General features: G+C 36.7%; 1 non-coding gene and 1 pseudogene across 1 annotated transcript; one reads left to right on the plus strand and one right to left on the minus strand.

The window, feature by feature from the left end:
- Positions 1–671: 671 nt before the first annotated feature.
- On the minus strand, positions 672–778 carry LOC137965188 (small nucleolar RNA R71). Its single transcript, XR_011116024.1, has one exon. It is a non-coding gene; the product is annotated as a small nucleolar RNA R71 (small nucleolar RNA).
- A 235-nt stretch (positions 779–1,013) lies between these two features.
- LOC137947615 (uncharacterized) lies at positions 1,014–5,979 on the plus strand (annotated as a pseudogene).
- Positions 5,980–17,543: the final 11,564 nt, after the last annotated feature.

Genomic DNA, 17,543 nt, shown 5'->3' on the forward strand with positions numbered 1-17,543 from the left:
ATTTTAATTTATTTTTAATTTTTATTTATTTATTTATTTATTTATTTCATAATTTTAGTTTGGTATTTTTTATGGAATTATTTTTATTTCTTCTAGTTAGTTCATATTTTTAGTAGTGAGTTTGTTAGCTTAATTTGATAGTTCATTTTGTTTCTTTTTGTGTTTTTATGCACGGGCGCCGCTCCCTAGGTGGACCATTAGCTCCCTTTGTTGAAGAGGTAGAACATATTTGTAGGAAAACACCCGAAGTCAAGTTAGGAGCTACCATGGCCAATCAGGGCGAACCATTATAGTTACCTGCATCAGGTGACCGTAGAGCCCTGAGGGATTATTCTATCCCATCCCACTTCACATCACCTTCTTGCATTATATTGCCACCCACGACTGCCGCCAGTTATGAGTTGAAACCGGGTGTGATCCAACTCCTCCCTACATTCTATGGGTTGGAGAAGGAAGACCCATATTACCACATCAAGGAATTCTTAGATATTTGTGCAACTTTTAAATTCCAGAATTTCTCAGATGACTCTATCCGGTTAAGACTTTTTCCATTTTCACTTAAGGATAAGACCAAGTCTTAGATTAATTCCTTAGAGGTGGGCAGCATTACTTCATGGGACACATTAGTCATGAAATTTTTGTCCAAGTACTTTCCCATTCAGAGAACTACAGCCCTCAGGAGAGAAATCTCCAACTTTATGCAGCAGGAGGGTGAACACTTTTATGAGGCTTGGGAGAAATGGAAGGATTTGATCCGTAGGTGTCCGCATCATGGGTTTGAGAAATGGCATTTAGTGCAATACTTTTATCAAGGTCTTACACCTCAGGTTAGATCCATGGTAGATGCAACGAGTGGTGGGAGTTTGATGGGTAAGAGTGTTAGTGAGGCGTGGGACTTCTTTGAAACGTTGAGTGATCAATCTCAGCAGTGGGGTTCATTATTTAATGTTGATAGGAGATCCCACGAAGCCTAAAGAGGGGGTCTTTACGAGGTTAGTGAAACACCCATGCTCATGGCCAAGATTGAAGGGTTGACTAGAAAAATTGATGCCCTTATGGTGTCCAAGAGTTCACCTTCTCCTAACCCATCTACTGTCTGTGCCATATGCTCTGGTTCATCTCATCCCACACAAATGTGTCTATCTAGTTCATCCTACCCAGAGCTCATTGAGGACTTGAATGCAGTCCAGAATTTTCATAGACCGAACCGGAACGATCCTTTTTCAGAAACATATAATCCGGGTTGGGCTAGGCACCCAAATTTCTCATAGTCCAAGGGCCCACAGGTTGGGGGTCCTCCAGGGTTTACTCAACCCCAAGCTCCGCGCCCACACTTCACTCAACAACCATTGATTCCCCAAAAACCTTCACTTGAGGATACACTTCAATTATTCATGCAGAATACACAGTCCTCCATTGGTAAACTTGAAATGCAAGTGAGTCAGTTGGCCATCCACATGAGTGAACAAGCACAAAATAGACTCCCGAGTCAAACCATTCCTAACCCCAAAAGCACACATGAGAGTGAGTTGAGTTCCAAACCCCACCATGAGCAAGCCAAAGCCATAACCACCTTTAGGAGTGGTCGTGAGTTGAACAATGGGGTAGGGACCACTAAGTCTAAGGAGTCAAAGGATGACAATGGGGACACATCATTGAGCGAAGAACCTCCAAGTTCTCCACCAACAGCCAAGCAGATCTCTAACCAAGTCCCATTAGCTCCTTATCCGCAGAGGTTATCGGGCCCACCTAGGAAAGGAGATAGCATGCATGAAATGTTGGAACTATTTAGTAAGGTTCACATTAACATTCCACTTCTTGATGCTATTAGGCAAGTGCCTGCCTATGCACGATTTTTGAAAGACCTTTGTACACAGAAGAGAAAACAACATGTTAACAAAAAGGTCTTTCTTACTGAGAATGTAAGCTCAATTCTGAAGCATAACACTCCTCCTAAAGTTAAAGATCCTAGATGTCCCACAATTTCATGTGTCATTGGTGAACATACCATCCAGAGAGCTCTTCTTGACTTAGGGGCAAGTGTGAATTTGCTTCCTTTCTTTGTGTGCCAGCAATTAGGTTTGGGGGAATTGAAGCCTACTCCCATCACACTTCAACTAGCTGACCGTTCTGTCAAGATACCACGAGGAATAGTTGAAGATGTTTTGATAAAAGATGACAAATTTATGTTCCCGGTTGATTTCATTGTTCTTGATACAGAACCAGTAGTCAATGTGACCAACCAAATTCCTGTCATCCTAGGACGTCCCTTCTTAGCCACATCTAATGCTATCATTCATTGTAAAAGTGGTGAGTTGGAGTTGTCTTTTGGAAATTTTAAGGTCTCATTGAATGTATTTAATGCCGGGCACCACCCACTTGAGTCTGATGATCTGAGTCCTGCATTTAATATAGAAACTGTTATGCTTGATAACGAATCCACTCTTGAATCTTTTGAGTCTTGCATAACATCTTTAGACATGGACTATTTTGATGAGGAAACATATTTTTGAGAGCTTAATTCTTTACTCAATTCTATACCTCTGTTGGAGGAAGCTTATGAGGTTATCACAACTGAACATCCACAGGATCTTCCTCTTGACTTGGACAAACCTCTTGAAACTTCCAAGCTAGACCTTAAGCCACTTCCTCCCACATTGAAGTATGCGTTCTTGGGACCCATGAACTCATTACCAGTCATTATTTCCTCTTATTTGAGTACTGAGCAGGAGGAACAATTGACTGAAGTTTTACAAGCACACAGAGAGGCATTGGGGTGGACTCTTGATGCCTTAAAAGGGATTAGCCCCTCCATATGCATGCATTGTATTCATTTGGAGGAGGGGACTAAAGCCTCACGTGAGATGCAACGTAGGTTAAATCCCCATATGCTGGAGGTTATGAGAGAAGAAGTCATCAAGTTGCTTGTGATAGGAATCATTTACCCTATTTCCGATAGCACCTAGGTGAGTCCAATTCAAGTTGTCCCTAAGAAAGGGGGGATACCGATAATGAAAAATGAGAGTGGTGAATTGATTCCCACAAGAACTACCACCAAGTGGCGTGTCTGCATTGACTATAGAAAACTTAATTCCGCCACTAGGAAGGATCACTTCCCACTACCTTTCATTGATCAGGTACTAGAGCGATTGGCCGGCCACAATTTTTATTGCTTCTTAGATGGATACTCCGGCTACAATCAAATTCTCATTGCTCCAGAAGACCAGGAAAAGACCACATTCACGTGTCTCTTTGGCACCTATGCTTACAGACGCATGCCTTTTGGTTTATGCAAGGTGCCCGCCACTTTCCAACGGTGCATGATAAGTATCTTTTCTGACATGATTGGTGAATTTTTATAGGTCTTTATGGATGACTTTTCTGTGTTTGGCTCTAGTTTTGATACATGTCTGCACAATCTTTCACTCGTATTGTCCCGTTGCATTAAGTCCAATTTAGTCTTGAATTGGGAAAAATGCCACTTCATGGTGAAAGAAGGAATTGTTTTAGGACATGTAGTGTTTGAGCGGGGTGTAGAAGTGGACAAAGCCAAGGTTGACCTAAGTGCCAATCTGCCACCACCTACTTCTGTGAAGGGGGTGCGTTCTTTCCTTGGCCATGCTGGGTTCTATAGGCGTTTCATTAAAGACTTTAGAAAATTTCTCGTCCTTTGACAAATTTACTTGCTCAAGATGTTGCTTTCACCTTTGATGATGCCTGTATTCATGCTTTTGAAACACTGAAGAAATGTTTGTCCACTGCACCCATTGTCCAACCCTCTATTTGGTCTTTGCCTTTTGAGTTGATGTGTGATGCCTCTGACTATGCATTGGGGGCTGTTTTGGGGCAAAAGAAGAATAAAATGCCCTGTGTCATTCAATATGCTAGCCGAACTCTTCATGATGCTCAATTGAATTACACTACCACTGAGAAGGAGTTGCTAGCTGTTGTGTTTGCCTTGAAAAAATTCAGATCATATCTATTAGGGTCAAAGGTTATAGTGTTCATTGATCATTCTGCTTTGAAGTACTTATTATCCATCAAGGACACTAAACCTCACTTGATTAGATGGATCTTGCAATTGCAAAAATTTGACCTTGAGATTCGAGATAACAAGGGTTGTGAGAATGTTGTTGCTGATCATCTATCTAGGATCTGTGTAGTACCTTAGGAAGGATTCCTTCCTTTAAATGATTCCTTCCCTGATGAACAACTTCTCCAAGTATCCCAATTGCCTTGGTTTGCTGACATAGTCAACTATCTTGTAACTCATAAGATTCCTGATTATTGGAGTAAACAAGATAGGTTGAAATTCTTTTCCCAAGTCAAACATTTTTTTTGGGATGACCCTTATTTGTTCAAGGTGTGTTCTGACCAAGTCATTAGGCGTTGTGTACATGAGCAAGACTTTGCCAACATTCTTGAATTTTGTCATTCCCACACATGTGGTGGACATTTTGGTGCTAGAAAGACAGCGGCTAAAGTCTTGCAATGTGGTTTCTATTGGCCTTCATTATTTAGAGATGCCCACGAGTTTTGTTAGGTGTGTGATAAATGCCAACGAACAGGTTGTTTGTCTAGGAAGAACATGATGCCTCTTAACCCCATTCTTATTGTTGAATTGTTTGATGTGTGGGGTATTGACTTCATGAGTCCTTTTCCTGTCTCGTTCGGCTATCAATACATCCTTGTTGCTGTTGAATATGTCTCTAAATGGATTGAAGCTATATCATGTAAGACAAACGATCACAAAGTGGTGGTAAATTTTTTAAAATAAAATATCTTTCATTGATTTGGTACCCCGAGAGCAATCATCAGTGATGGGGGATCTCATTTTTTTAACAGAGCATTTGAGTCCTTATTGAATCCACTCCGTACTACCCGCAAAATTGTGGTCAAGTGGAAATCTCTAATAGGGAGATCAAACGGATTTTGGAGAAGTCGGTTCGCTTTGATAGGAAAGATTGGTCCACTCGATTGGACGATGCTTTATGGGCCTATCGAACCGCTTATAAGACTCCTATTGGGATGTCTCCATTTCGCCTAGTGTTTGGCAAAGCATGTCATCTACCTGTTGAGCTTGAGCATAGAGCTTATTGGGCCATTAAGGCTTTAAATTTTGATTTAACTCAAGCGGGTGAGGAGAGAAAGTTGCAATTGAATGCGTTGGAGGAGATACATCATGATGCTTATGAGAATGCCAAACTGTATAAGAGCGAACAAAGCTTTTACATGATAAATCTATTTTTCGCAAGTCTTTTACTGTTGGGTAGAATGTTTTACTTTATAACTCACGATTGCATTTGTTTCCAGGGAAGCTAAGATCCAGGTGGTCCGGTCCATTTGAAGTTACACAGGTGTTTCCTCATGGCGCTATTGAGATCTGCAATCACGGAGACGGGTCGATCTTCAAAGTTAACGGTCAGAGGCTCAAACCGTATCTTGAGAATGTCCCCACACCGAAGGAGGTGATGGTGATTTTCTTGGAGGAACCTATCATTTCATCTTGAATGCGTCAGAGTCTTGCTTACGACTCTAAACTTAGCACATTGTGGGCAATCCCCACGTTTCTATCCCTTTGTACATTACAGTTTTATTTTTATTTTATTTTTTTGGTTTATTCATACTCTCTTGCCGGCTGAGAGCATAAATGGTTCTGGTAGTCGATGACCAGACTTTTGGTCCCTAGTTTGAGAGGTCTGTACTCAAACAACCATTCTGGGATTGACCGGTTCGATCTTGAAGTATTGAATGAAAACCTTATGGTGAGTAACTTAAGGACTTGTGTTCAGCGCGTGATTCCTGCTGCCTTCAATGGCCAGTCACACGGAGATTTCTTCAAAGTCTGATGTGGGATAGAGGTTTCATCTACGGATGATTACCTACGGGTACGGCTAATACGAGTAAATCTTCTTTGAGGGAGACTATGTATCATTCCTGGGGGTCTTTATTATTCTTTTTTTTTTGTAGTCGTTATAGTGTTTTAACTTTTCCCCATTGAGGACAATGTCAAGTTTAGGTTTGGGGGGACTCTTTTATGTCTTAGCAATAATTTTCTTTCGATTTTTTTTCGTGGTTTTCAAATTACTCCTCTTAGTATGTGGTTAACATTAGTAGAGTTAAAATAAGTTGCTCAAATATGTTTCAAAAATGATCGTAAAACTGTGTAGAATATGCCTATTAAAAATTTGATATCATTTGTTGTGATCCATGAGAATTCAGTGGGATAGCTTACTATTGCATTAGACTTGGAACTTAGTTGCAAAAGAGAACATGTAAATCTAGTGTTGATCTATGTTAGTCTGAATAGTCTTGTATGCCTGTTTAAACTCATTCCTTTTTATACCACAGTGAAATTCGTTGTTGTAATGTATGAATGCAAATGGAAATGCTCTTGCTTGCAAAAGACAGATAACTTCAGAAACAGCCTGGGCAAACCCAGGGACATGCACTGGAACAGTCGATTACTTAAAAATAAGTGCATGTGCAGTGAAGACGAATACAAAATGGTGGTAATACCAAAAGTATTCAGTGAAACAAAAATTACGCTGGTAATAGCAAAAGTGCACTGGTAATAGCGTAAAATGGTTTTAAATCTGGAAGCAATGATGTTTCTTTAACTTTAATGATGAATTGTAATTTGAAAGAAGTTGCAAGTCAAGATTGAAATTGGTATATTTCTTTTGTGAGATTGTAAGACTTACTTTACTATTTTCTCTTAATTGTGATGTGACCAGGATTTTATTGTTATCTGCTGCCTCTTTGTTTTGTTGAAGTAATAGCTTATGGGTCACATTAGTTCAGGTGGAGTAACAATGAGTGTATTTGGATTGATAATAGGCTATATTTTACACAAGTTTTAATATTTCGCAAGATCTCATATGATTTTCAGATATTTTACGATACTAAGTGTTAGTCATATGCTAATGAGAAGTAAATTTTCTTCAGTTTTTCTTTTTATATTATTGATTTAGATGAATTTTGTGGGTAAATTCCATGCAAACCCTCACTACTACAGAGTAGGGGTTTAACGGCTTGTTGCATGTGCTAAATGCAATCGTGCTCCCTACAAAAGTGGCATTTTGTTTTCCTAGGCTTAATTTTGGTTCGATTGTTGTTTTGCTAGGGACTAACAAAGATTTAGGTTTGGGGGTATAATAGATGCCATATTCTGACATGAGAACTAGGTTAATTATAATAGAATAACCTTTATAATTGTGTTATAGGTGGTTACTTATCGGTTTTCAAATGAAATGAGCATTTATTGAATTTGGCATTAATCGCTGTCGATATTGCATATTTCTCTCTCCTGAATTATATTTCATTATTTTTTAGTTTTATTTCTTCCTGAAATACTTTTTATAGATTCAATTATGGAATTTCAGGAGAATTTGGGTGGAGAAGAAGATATTTACCAAAATGCCCCTAGTGAAATGGAGGTAATTTCTAGGGCAAATCGTTTTAAAATAAGAAAAATCATATTTAAAGCAAAGGGAAGCGTAGAACGAAGGGGGTTGAGGGCAGCGTGAAGAGAAAACAGAAACGGAGACCAAAACAGAGGTTTTTGACCGGAAACAGGGGAGGACCCGAGAGGAGTTCCCCACCGTCGTTCGCTTGGTCAATACCTTTTGCCGCGCCACCATCGTCCACCGCCGTCCAGCAACCGAGAACAAACTCGAGGAGAGCTCGAGAGAGTCTCCGTCGAGGTGAGTTCGACAGTCTTCGCTCGCCAGGCCGAGAAGTGATCCGAGAGGGCTTCTCTGGTGCCAATCCCGCTTTCCGACCATCCTTTGGCGTCTATCACATATTCCGACCAGTCCCGGAGCCATACCGACTCCAACCAAGACTCGAGAGAGCCGGTTAGAGAACGTCAGCTTTGTTTCGCTCTTCGCCAGACGTTACCTCCATCCGTCGGCTTCTAACCGTTGTCGCCGGCGTCGTCTCTACCTCCGGCCACTCACTCTTGCCAACCCGAAGCCATTGATTTGGGGAAATTGCAGCATCCGTGAGAACGAGTTGCTGCCCGAGCGAGAGGACGAAGAAGGGGAGTAATTCATCATTATTGAATTTAGTTTTTATATAGTTTGAACTTAGGTTTTGAATGTTAATTGAATCTGATTTGATAATTAATGTTTATTGAATATTTTTTTTCTGAATATTTGATTAAATTAGCAAATAAGGGTAGGATTATAATTGAGGTTGGATTTTGGTTTTTTAATCCGATTTCTATCTTTCACTCTATGCGCCCGAGAGGGGATAGACGCAAGGATTGAGAAATTGGATTTGTGGTTACGTGGCGCACGAGAGAGGCACGAATCACCGTAAAATCCAGAGTTGACGTTTCCTATTGTGCAAGTATTTAACCAGATGATTGCTTGATAATTTAGGATATAATTAGTGTTTAGTTCATATTAATTCATCATATTTGGTTAGGCTAGTTGATTTAAGAATACACAAAATTCAGTCCTCCCTGTGGATATGACCCACGGTTCCCGCTAAAAATGTTTTGTTGTCCAAGTTTGGGAAATTCCACTAGGTCAACCCTAACAGCTTGGAATTTTATAAGAAAGAGATTTCCTCCACACATGCTTAAAAAATGGATTTGCATGTTTAAAACATGTTAAAGATGCGAATCACCTATGGATCCAAAGCTTTTGAGGAGAATAACAAACGCTCATTAAATTCTCAAGTCAATGTGCGGTGGGATATTTACCCGAGTCTAACAAGCCATTATTTTGCCCATCTACAAAAATCTGACCCAACGATCATAGATGATTGTAAAGTGATTTATCATGCGTAACGGGCTATATTACCCTAAGAATGAATTGGGAGTCAACACTCAGTTAAAAATCCCTGCTTCCCCCTTTTTCCTGACAATTGCAAAACCTGATATATAAAAACTAAAAAGACCTTAGAATCCCAAAAAATTACAGAAAATCTTTGGAATTATCGCACTCTACATTTGTGCACTGTGCATTTTCTTTTTAGATGTACACTTTTTTCATAAATCAAAACTTTGTGTTTTCGCTCTCCCTTCATCCTGTAAACCAAAAAGGCAAATAGATCACAACAAAATGAAAATTTTAGACTTCATGTACTGAAAAAAATTTAAAACAATAACAAATGTAAGTAAAGAAAATTTATTCACACACCACAAATGAATACAAAAGTTTTATTGTCCAAGTTTGGGAAATTCCACTAGTTCAACCCTAACAGCTTGGAATTTTATAAGAAAGAGATTTCCTCCACACATGCTTTAAAAATGGATATGCATGTTTTAAACATGTTAAAGATGCAAATCACCTATGGATCCAAAGCTTTTGAAGAGAATAACAAACGCTCATTAAATTCTCAAGTGAATGTGCGGTGGCATATTTACTCGAGTCAAACAAGCCATTATTTTGCCCATCTACAAAAAGCTGACCCAACGATCATTGATGATTGTAAAGTGATTTATCATGCGTACCGGGCTATATTACCCTAAAAAATGACTTATGGATTTGGAGTCAAGACTCAGTTAAAAATCCCTGCCTCCCCCTTTTCCCCGTCGATTGCAAAACCTGATATATAAAAACTAAGAAGAGCTTACAATCCCTAAAAATTACAGAAACTCTTTGGAATTATCTCTCTCTGCATTTGTGCATTGTGCATTTCTATTCTAGATGTACTCTTTTTTCTTAAAACAAAACTTTGAGTTTTCGCTCTGCCTTCATCCCGTAAACCAAAAAGGCAAATAGACCACAACAAAATGAAAATTTTGGTGTAAAAAAATTTAAAACAATAAAAAATGTAAGTAAAGAAAATTTATTCACACACCACAAATGAACACAAAAGTTTTGTTCTCCAAGTTTGGGAAATTCCACTAATAAAAACTAACAGCTTGGAATTTTATAGGAAAGAGATTTCTTCCACACATGCTTTAAAAATGGATATACATGTTTGAAACATGTTAAAGATGCAAATCACCTATGGATCCAAAGCTTTTGAAGAGAATAACAAACGCTCATTAAATTCTGAAGTGAACGTGCGGTGGGATATTTATTCGAGTCAAACAAGCCATTATTTTGCCCATCCACAAAAAGCTGACCCAACGATCATTGATGATTGTAAAGTGATTTATCATGCGAAACGGGCTATATTACCCTAAGAAATGACTTATGGATTGGGAATCAACACTCATGTAAAAATCACTGCTTCCCCCTTATTCTCGACGATTGCAAACCTGATATATAAAAACTAAAAAGACCATAGAATCCCTTAAAATTATAGAAAATCATTGTAATTATCTCGCTCTAATTTTGTACATTGTGCATTTTCATTTCAGATGTACACTTTTTTCATAAATCAAAACATTGTGTTTTCGCTCTCCCTTCATCCCGTAAACCAAATAGGCAATTAGATCATAACCAAATGAAAATTTTAGAGTTCATGTATGGAAAAAAATTTAAAACAATAACGAATGTAAGTAAAGAAAATTTATTCACACACCATAAATGAATACAAAGGTTTTGTTGTCCAAGTTTGAGAAATTCCACTAGTTCAACCTTAACAGGTTGGAATTTTATAAGAAAGAGATTTCCTCCACACATGCTTAAAAAATGGATTTGCATGTTTGAAACATGTTAAAGATGCAAATCACCAATGGATCCAAAGCTTTTCAAGAGAACAGCAAATGCTCATTAAATTCTCAAGTGAACGTGCGGTGGATATTTACCCGAGTCAAACAAGCCATTATTTTGTCCATCTACAAAAAGCTCACCGAATGATCATATATGATTGTAAAGTGATTTATCATGCGTAACGGGCTATATTACCCTAAGAAATGACTTATGGATTGGGAGTCAACACTCAGTTAAAAATCCCTGCTTCCCGATTTTTCCCGATGATTGCAAAACCTGATATATAAAAACTAAAAAGACCTTAAAATCCCTAAAAATTACAGAAACTCTTTGGAATTATCTCGCTCTATATTTGTGCACTGTGCATTTTCATTTTAGATGTACACTTTTTTCATAAATCAAAACTTTGAGTTTTCGCTCTCCCTTCATCCCGTCAACCAAAAAGGCAAATAGATCACATCAAAATGAAAATTTTAGAGTTCATGCATGGAAAAAAATTTAAAACAATAAAAAATATAAGTAAAGAAAATTTATTCACACACACAAATGAATACAACAGTTTTGTTGTTCAAGTTCGGAAAATTCCACTAGTTCAACCCTTACAAATTGGAATTTTATAAGAAAGAGATTTCCTCCACACATGCTTAAAAAATGGATTTGCATGTTTGAAACATGTTAAAGATGCGAATCACTTATGGATCCAATTCTTTTGAAGAGAATAACAAACGCTCATTAAATTCTCAAGTGAACGTGCGGTGGGATATTTACCCAAGTCAAACAAGCCATTATTTTGCCCATCTACAAAAAGCTGACCCAACTATCATAGATGATTGTAAAGTGATTTATCATGCGTAACGGGCTATATTACCCTAAGAAATGACTTATGGATTGGGAGTCAAGACTCAGTTAAAAATCCATGCCTCCCCCATTTTCCCGACGATTGCAAAACCTGATATATAAAAGTTAAAAAGAGCTTACAATCCCTAAAAATTATAGAAACTCTTAGGAATTATCTCTCACTACATTTGTGCCTTGTGGATTTATTTTGTTGATGTACACTTTTTTATTAAAAAAAAACTTTGAGTTTTCGCTCTCCATTCATCCTGTAAATCAAAAAGGCAAACAGATCACAACAAAATGAAAATATTGGAGTTAAAAAATTTAAAACAATAACAAATGTAAGTAAATAAAATTTTTTCACACACCACAAATGAACACAAAAGTTTTGTTGTCCAAATTTGGGAAATTCCACTAGTACAACCCTAACAGCTTGGAATTTTATACGAAAGAGATTTCCTCCACAATGGTTCAAAAATGGATAGGCATGTTTTAAACATGTTAAAGATGCAAATCACCTATGGATCCAAAGATTTTGAAGAGAATAACAAACGCTCATTAAATTCTCAAGTGAACGTGCGGTGGGATATTTACTCGAGTCAAACAAGCCATTATTTTGCCCATCTACAAAAAGCTGACCCAACGGTCATAGATGATTGTAAAGTGATTTATCATGCGTAACGGGCTATATTACCCTAAGAAATGACTTATGGATTGGGAGTCAACACTCAGTTTAAAATCACTGCTTCCCCCTTTTTCCCGACGATTGCAAAACCTGATATATAAAAACTAAAAAGACCTTAGAATCCCTAAAAATTACTGAAAATGTTTGGAATTATCTCGCTCTACTTTTGATACAGTACATTTTCATTTTAGATGTACACTTTTTACATAAATCAAAACTTTGAGTTTTCGCTCTCCCTTCAGCCCGTAAACCAAAAAGGCAAATAGATCACAACAAAATGAAAATTTTAGACTTCATGTGCGGAAAAAAATTTTAAAAAATAACAAATGAAAGTAAAGAAAATTAATTCACACACCACAAATGAATACAAAAGTTTTTTTGTCCAAGTTTGGGAAATTCCACTAGTTCAACCCTAACAGCTTGGAATTTTATAAGAAAGAAATTTCCTCCACACATGATTAAAAAATGGATTTGCATGTTTGAAACATGTTAGAGATGCAAATCACCTATTGATCCAAAGCTTTTTAAGAGAATAACAAACGCTCATTAAATTCTCAAGTGAACGTGCGGTGGCATATTTACCCGAGTCAAACAAGCCATTATTTTGCACATCTACAAAAAGCTGACCCAATGATCATAGATGAGTGTAAAGTGATTTATCAAGCGTAACGGAATATATTACCCTAGGAAATGACTTATGGATAGGGAGTCAACACTCAGTTAAAATCCCTGCTTCCCCCTTTTTCCCGATGATTGAAAAACCTGATATATAAAAACTAAAAAGACCTTAGAATTATCTCACTCTACATTTGTGCACTGTGCATTTTCATTTTAGATGTACACTTTTTTCATAAATCAAAACTTTGAGTTTTCGCTCTCCCTTCATCCCGTAAACCAAAAAGGCAAATAGCTCACAACAAAATGAAAATTTTAGAATTTTCATGTACGGAAAAAAATTTAAAACAATAAAAAATTTAAGTAATGAAAATTTATTCACACACGACAAATGAATACAAAAGTTTTGTTGTCCAAGTTTGAGAAATTCGTCTAGTTCAACCCTAACAACTTGGAATTTTCTAAGAAAGAGATTTCCTCCACACATGCTTAAAAAATGGATTTGCATGTTTGAAAAATGTTAAAGATGCAAATCACCTATGGATCAAATGCTCATTAAATCCTCAAGTGAACGTTCGGTGGGATATTTACCCGAGTCAAACAAGCCATTATTTTGCCCATCTACAAAAATCTGACCCAACGATCATAGATGATTGTAAAGTTATTTATCATGCGTAACGGGCTATATTACCCTAAGAAAAGACTTATGGATTGGAAGTCAAGACTCAGTTAAATATCCCTGCTTCCCCCTTTTTTCGACGATTGCAAAACCTGATATATAAAAACTAAGAAGAGCTTACAATCCCAAAAAATTATAGAAAATCTTCGGAATTATCTCTGTCTACATTTGTGCATTGTGCATTTCCATTCTTGATGTACACTTTTTTCTTAAAACAAAACTTTGAGTTTTCGCTCTCCCTTCATCCCGTAAAACAAAAAGGCAAATAGATCCCAACAAAATGAAAATTTTTGAGTTCATGTACAGAAAAAAATTTAATACAATAAAAAATATAAATAAAGAAAATTTATTCACACAGCACAAATGAACACAAAAGTTTTGTTGTCCAAGTTTGGGAAATTCCACTAGTTCAACCCCAACAGCTTGGAATTTGATAAGAAATAGATTTCCTCCACACATGCTTAAAAAATGGATTTGCATGTTTTAAACATGTTAAAAATGCAAATCACCTATGGATCCAAAGCTTTTGAAGAGAATAACAAACGCTCATTAAATTCTCAAGTGAACGTGCGGTGGGATATTTACCCGAGTCAAACAAGCCATTATTTTGCCCATCTATAAAAAGCTGACCCAATGATCATGGATGATTGTAAAGTGTTTTATCATGCGTAACGGGCTATATTACCCTTATAAATGACTTATGGATTGGGTGTCAAGAGTCAGTTAAAACTCCCTGCCTCCCCCTTTTTCCCGACGATTGCAAAACCTGATATATAAAACCTAAGAAGTGGTTACAATCCTTAAAAATTATAGAAACTCTTTGGAATTATCTCTCTCTAAATTTGAGCATTGTGCATTTCCATTCTACATGTACTCTTTTTTCTTAAAACAAAACTTTGAGTTTTCGCTCTCCCTTCATCCCGTAAACCAAAAAGGCAAAAAGATCATAACAAAAAGAAAATTTTGGAGTTCAAGTACTGAAAAATTTTAAAACAATAACAAATGTATGTAAAGAAAATTTATTCACACACCACAAATGAACACAAAAGTTTTGTTGTCCTAGTTTGGGAAATTCCACTAGTTCAACCCCAACAGCTTGGAATTTTATAGGAGAGAGATTTCCTCCACACATGCTTTAAAATGGATATGCATGTTTTAAACATGTTAAAGATGCAAATCACCTATGGATCCAGAGCTTTTGAAGAGAATAACAAACGCTCATTAAATTCTCAACTGAAAGTGCGGTGGGATCCGAGTCAAACAAGCCATTATTTTGCCCAACTACAAAAAGTAGACCCAACGATCATAGATGTTTGTAAAGTGATTTATCATGTGTAACGGGCTATATTACCCTAAGAAATGACTTATGGATTGGGAGTCAAGACTCAGTTAAAATTCGTGCCTCCCCCTTTTTCCCGACGATTGCGAAACCTGATATATAAAAACTAACAAGAGCTTACAATACCTAAAAATTACAGAAACTCTTTGGAATTATCTCTGTCTATATTTGTGCCTTGTGCATTTCTATTCTAGATGTACTCTTTTTTTTAAAACAAAACTTTGAGATTTCGCTCTCCCTTCATCCCGTAAACCAAAAAGGCAAATAGATCACAACAAAATGAAAGTTTTGGAGTTAAAAAATTTAAAAAAAGAACAAATGTATGTAAAGAAAATTTATTCACACACGACAAATGAACACAAAAGTTTTGTTGTCCAAGTTTGGGAAATTCCACTAGTTCAACCCTAACAGCTTGGAATTTTATAAGAAACAGATTTCCTCCACACAAGCTTTAAAAATGGATATGCATTTTTTAAACATGTTAAAGATGCAAATCACCTATGGATCCAAATCTTTTGAGGAGAATAACAAACGCTCATTAAATTCTCAAGTGAACGTGCGGTGGGATATTTACCCGAGTCAAACAAGCCATTATTTTGCCCATCTACAAAAAGCTGACGCAACGATCATAGATGATTGTAAAGTGATTTATCAAGCGTAACGGGCTATATTACCCTACGTAATGACTTATGGATTGGGAGTCAAGACTCAGTTAAAAATCCTTGCCTACCCCTTTTTCCCGACAATTGCAAAACCTGATATATAAAAACAAGGAAGAGCTTACAATCCCTAAAAATTACAGAAACTCTTTGGAATTATATCAGTCTACATTTGTGCATTGTGCATTTCCATTCTAGATGTACTTTTTTTTCTTAAAACAAAACTTTGAGTTTTCGCTCTACCTTCATCCCGTGAACCAAAAAGGCTAATAGATCACAACAAAATGAAAGTTTTGGAGTTAATAAATTTAAAACAGTAACAAAAGTATGTAAAAAAAATTTATTCGCACATGACAAATGAATACAAAATTTTTGTTGTCCAAGTTTGGGAAATTCCACTAGTTCAACCCTAACAGCTTGGAATTTTATAAGAAAGAGATTTCCACCACACATGCTTAAAAAATGGATTTGCATGTTTGAAACATGTTAAAGATGCAAATCTCCTATGGATCCAAAGCTTCTTAGAAGAATAACAAACGCTCATTCAATTCTCAAGTTAACGTGCGGTGGGATATTTACCTGAGTCAAACAAGCCATTATTTTGCCCATCTACAAAAAGCTGACCCAACGATCATAGATGATTGTAAAGTGATTTATCATGTGTAATGGGCTATATTACCCTAAGAAATTACTTATGGATTGGGAGTCAAGACTCAGTTAAAATCCGTGCCTCTCCCTTTTTCCCGACGATTGCGAAACCTGATATATAAAAACTAAGAAGAGCATACAATCCCTAAAAATTACAGAAACTCTTTGGAATTATCTCTGTCTATATTTGTGCCTTTTGCATTTCTTTTCTAGATGTACTCTTTTTTTTTAAAACAAAACTTTGAGATTTCGCTCTCCCTTCATCCCGTAAATCAAAAAGGCAAATAGATCACAACAAAATGAAAGTTTTGGAGGTAAAAAATTTAAAACAAGAGCAAATGTATGTAAAGAAAATTTATTCACACACGACAAATGAACACAAAAGTTTTGTTTACCAAGTTTGGGAAATTCCACTGGTTACCCCCTAACAGCTTGAAATTTTATAAGGAAGAGACTTCCTCCACACATGCTTTAAAAATGGATATGCATGTTTTAAACATGTTAAAGATGCAAATCACCTATGGATCCAAAGCTTTTGAAGTGAATAACAAACGCTCAAACGCTCATTAAATTCTCAAGGAACGTGTGGTGGGATATTTACCCAAGTCAAACAAGCCATTATTTTGCCCATCTACAAAAAGCTGACCCAACGATCATAGATGATTGTAAAATGATTTATCATGTGTAACGGGCGATATTACCCTAAGAAATGACTTATGGATTGGGAGTCAAGACTCAGTTAAAAATCCCTGCCTCCCCCTTTTTCTCGTAGTTTGCAAAACCTGATATATAAAAACTAAGAAGAGCTTAGAATCCCTAGAAATTACAGAAACTCTTCTGAATTATCTTGCACTACATTTGTGCATTGAACATTACCATTCTAGATGTACTCTTTTTTCTAAAAACAAAACTTTGAGTTTTCGCTCTCCATTCATCCTGTAAAACAAAACGGCAAATAGATCACAACAAAATGAAAATTTTGGAGTTAAAAAATTTAAAACATTAACAAATGTATGTAAAGAAAACTAATTCACACACCACAAATGAACACAAAAGTTAGGTTGTCTAAGTTTGGGAAATTCCACTAGTTCAACCCTAACAGCTTGGAATTTTATAAGAAAGAGATTTCCTCCACACATGCTTTAAAAATGGATATGCATGTTTTAAAAAAGTTAAAGATGCAAATCACCTATGGATCCAAAGATTTTGAAGAGAATAACAAACGCTCATTAAATTCTCAAGTGAATGTGCGGTGGGAGATTTACCCGAGTCAAACAAGCCGTTATTTTGCCCATCTGCAAAAAGCTGACCAAACGATCATAGATGATTGTAAAGTGATTTATGCGTAACGGGCTATATTACCCTAAGAAACGACTTATGGATTTGGAGTCAACACTCAGTTAAACATCCCTGCTTCCCCCTTTTTCCCGACGATTGCAAAACCTGATGTATAAAAACTAAA

Source organism: Aristolochia californica, unplaced genomic scaffold, assembly GCF_029961685.1.
Source record: "Aristolochia californica isolate CCGP_79_NKW_82.1479 unplaced genomic scaffold, dmAriCali1.0.hap1 SCAF_1, whole genome shotgun sequence".
In the NCBI taxonomy this organism is placed as follows: domain Eukaryota; kingdom Viridiplantae; phylum Streptophyta; class Magnoliopsida; order Piperales; family Aristolochiaceae; genus Aristolochia; species Aristolochia californica.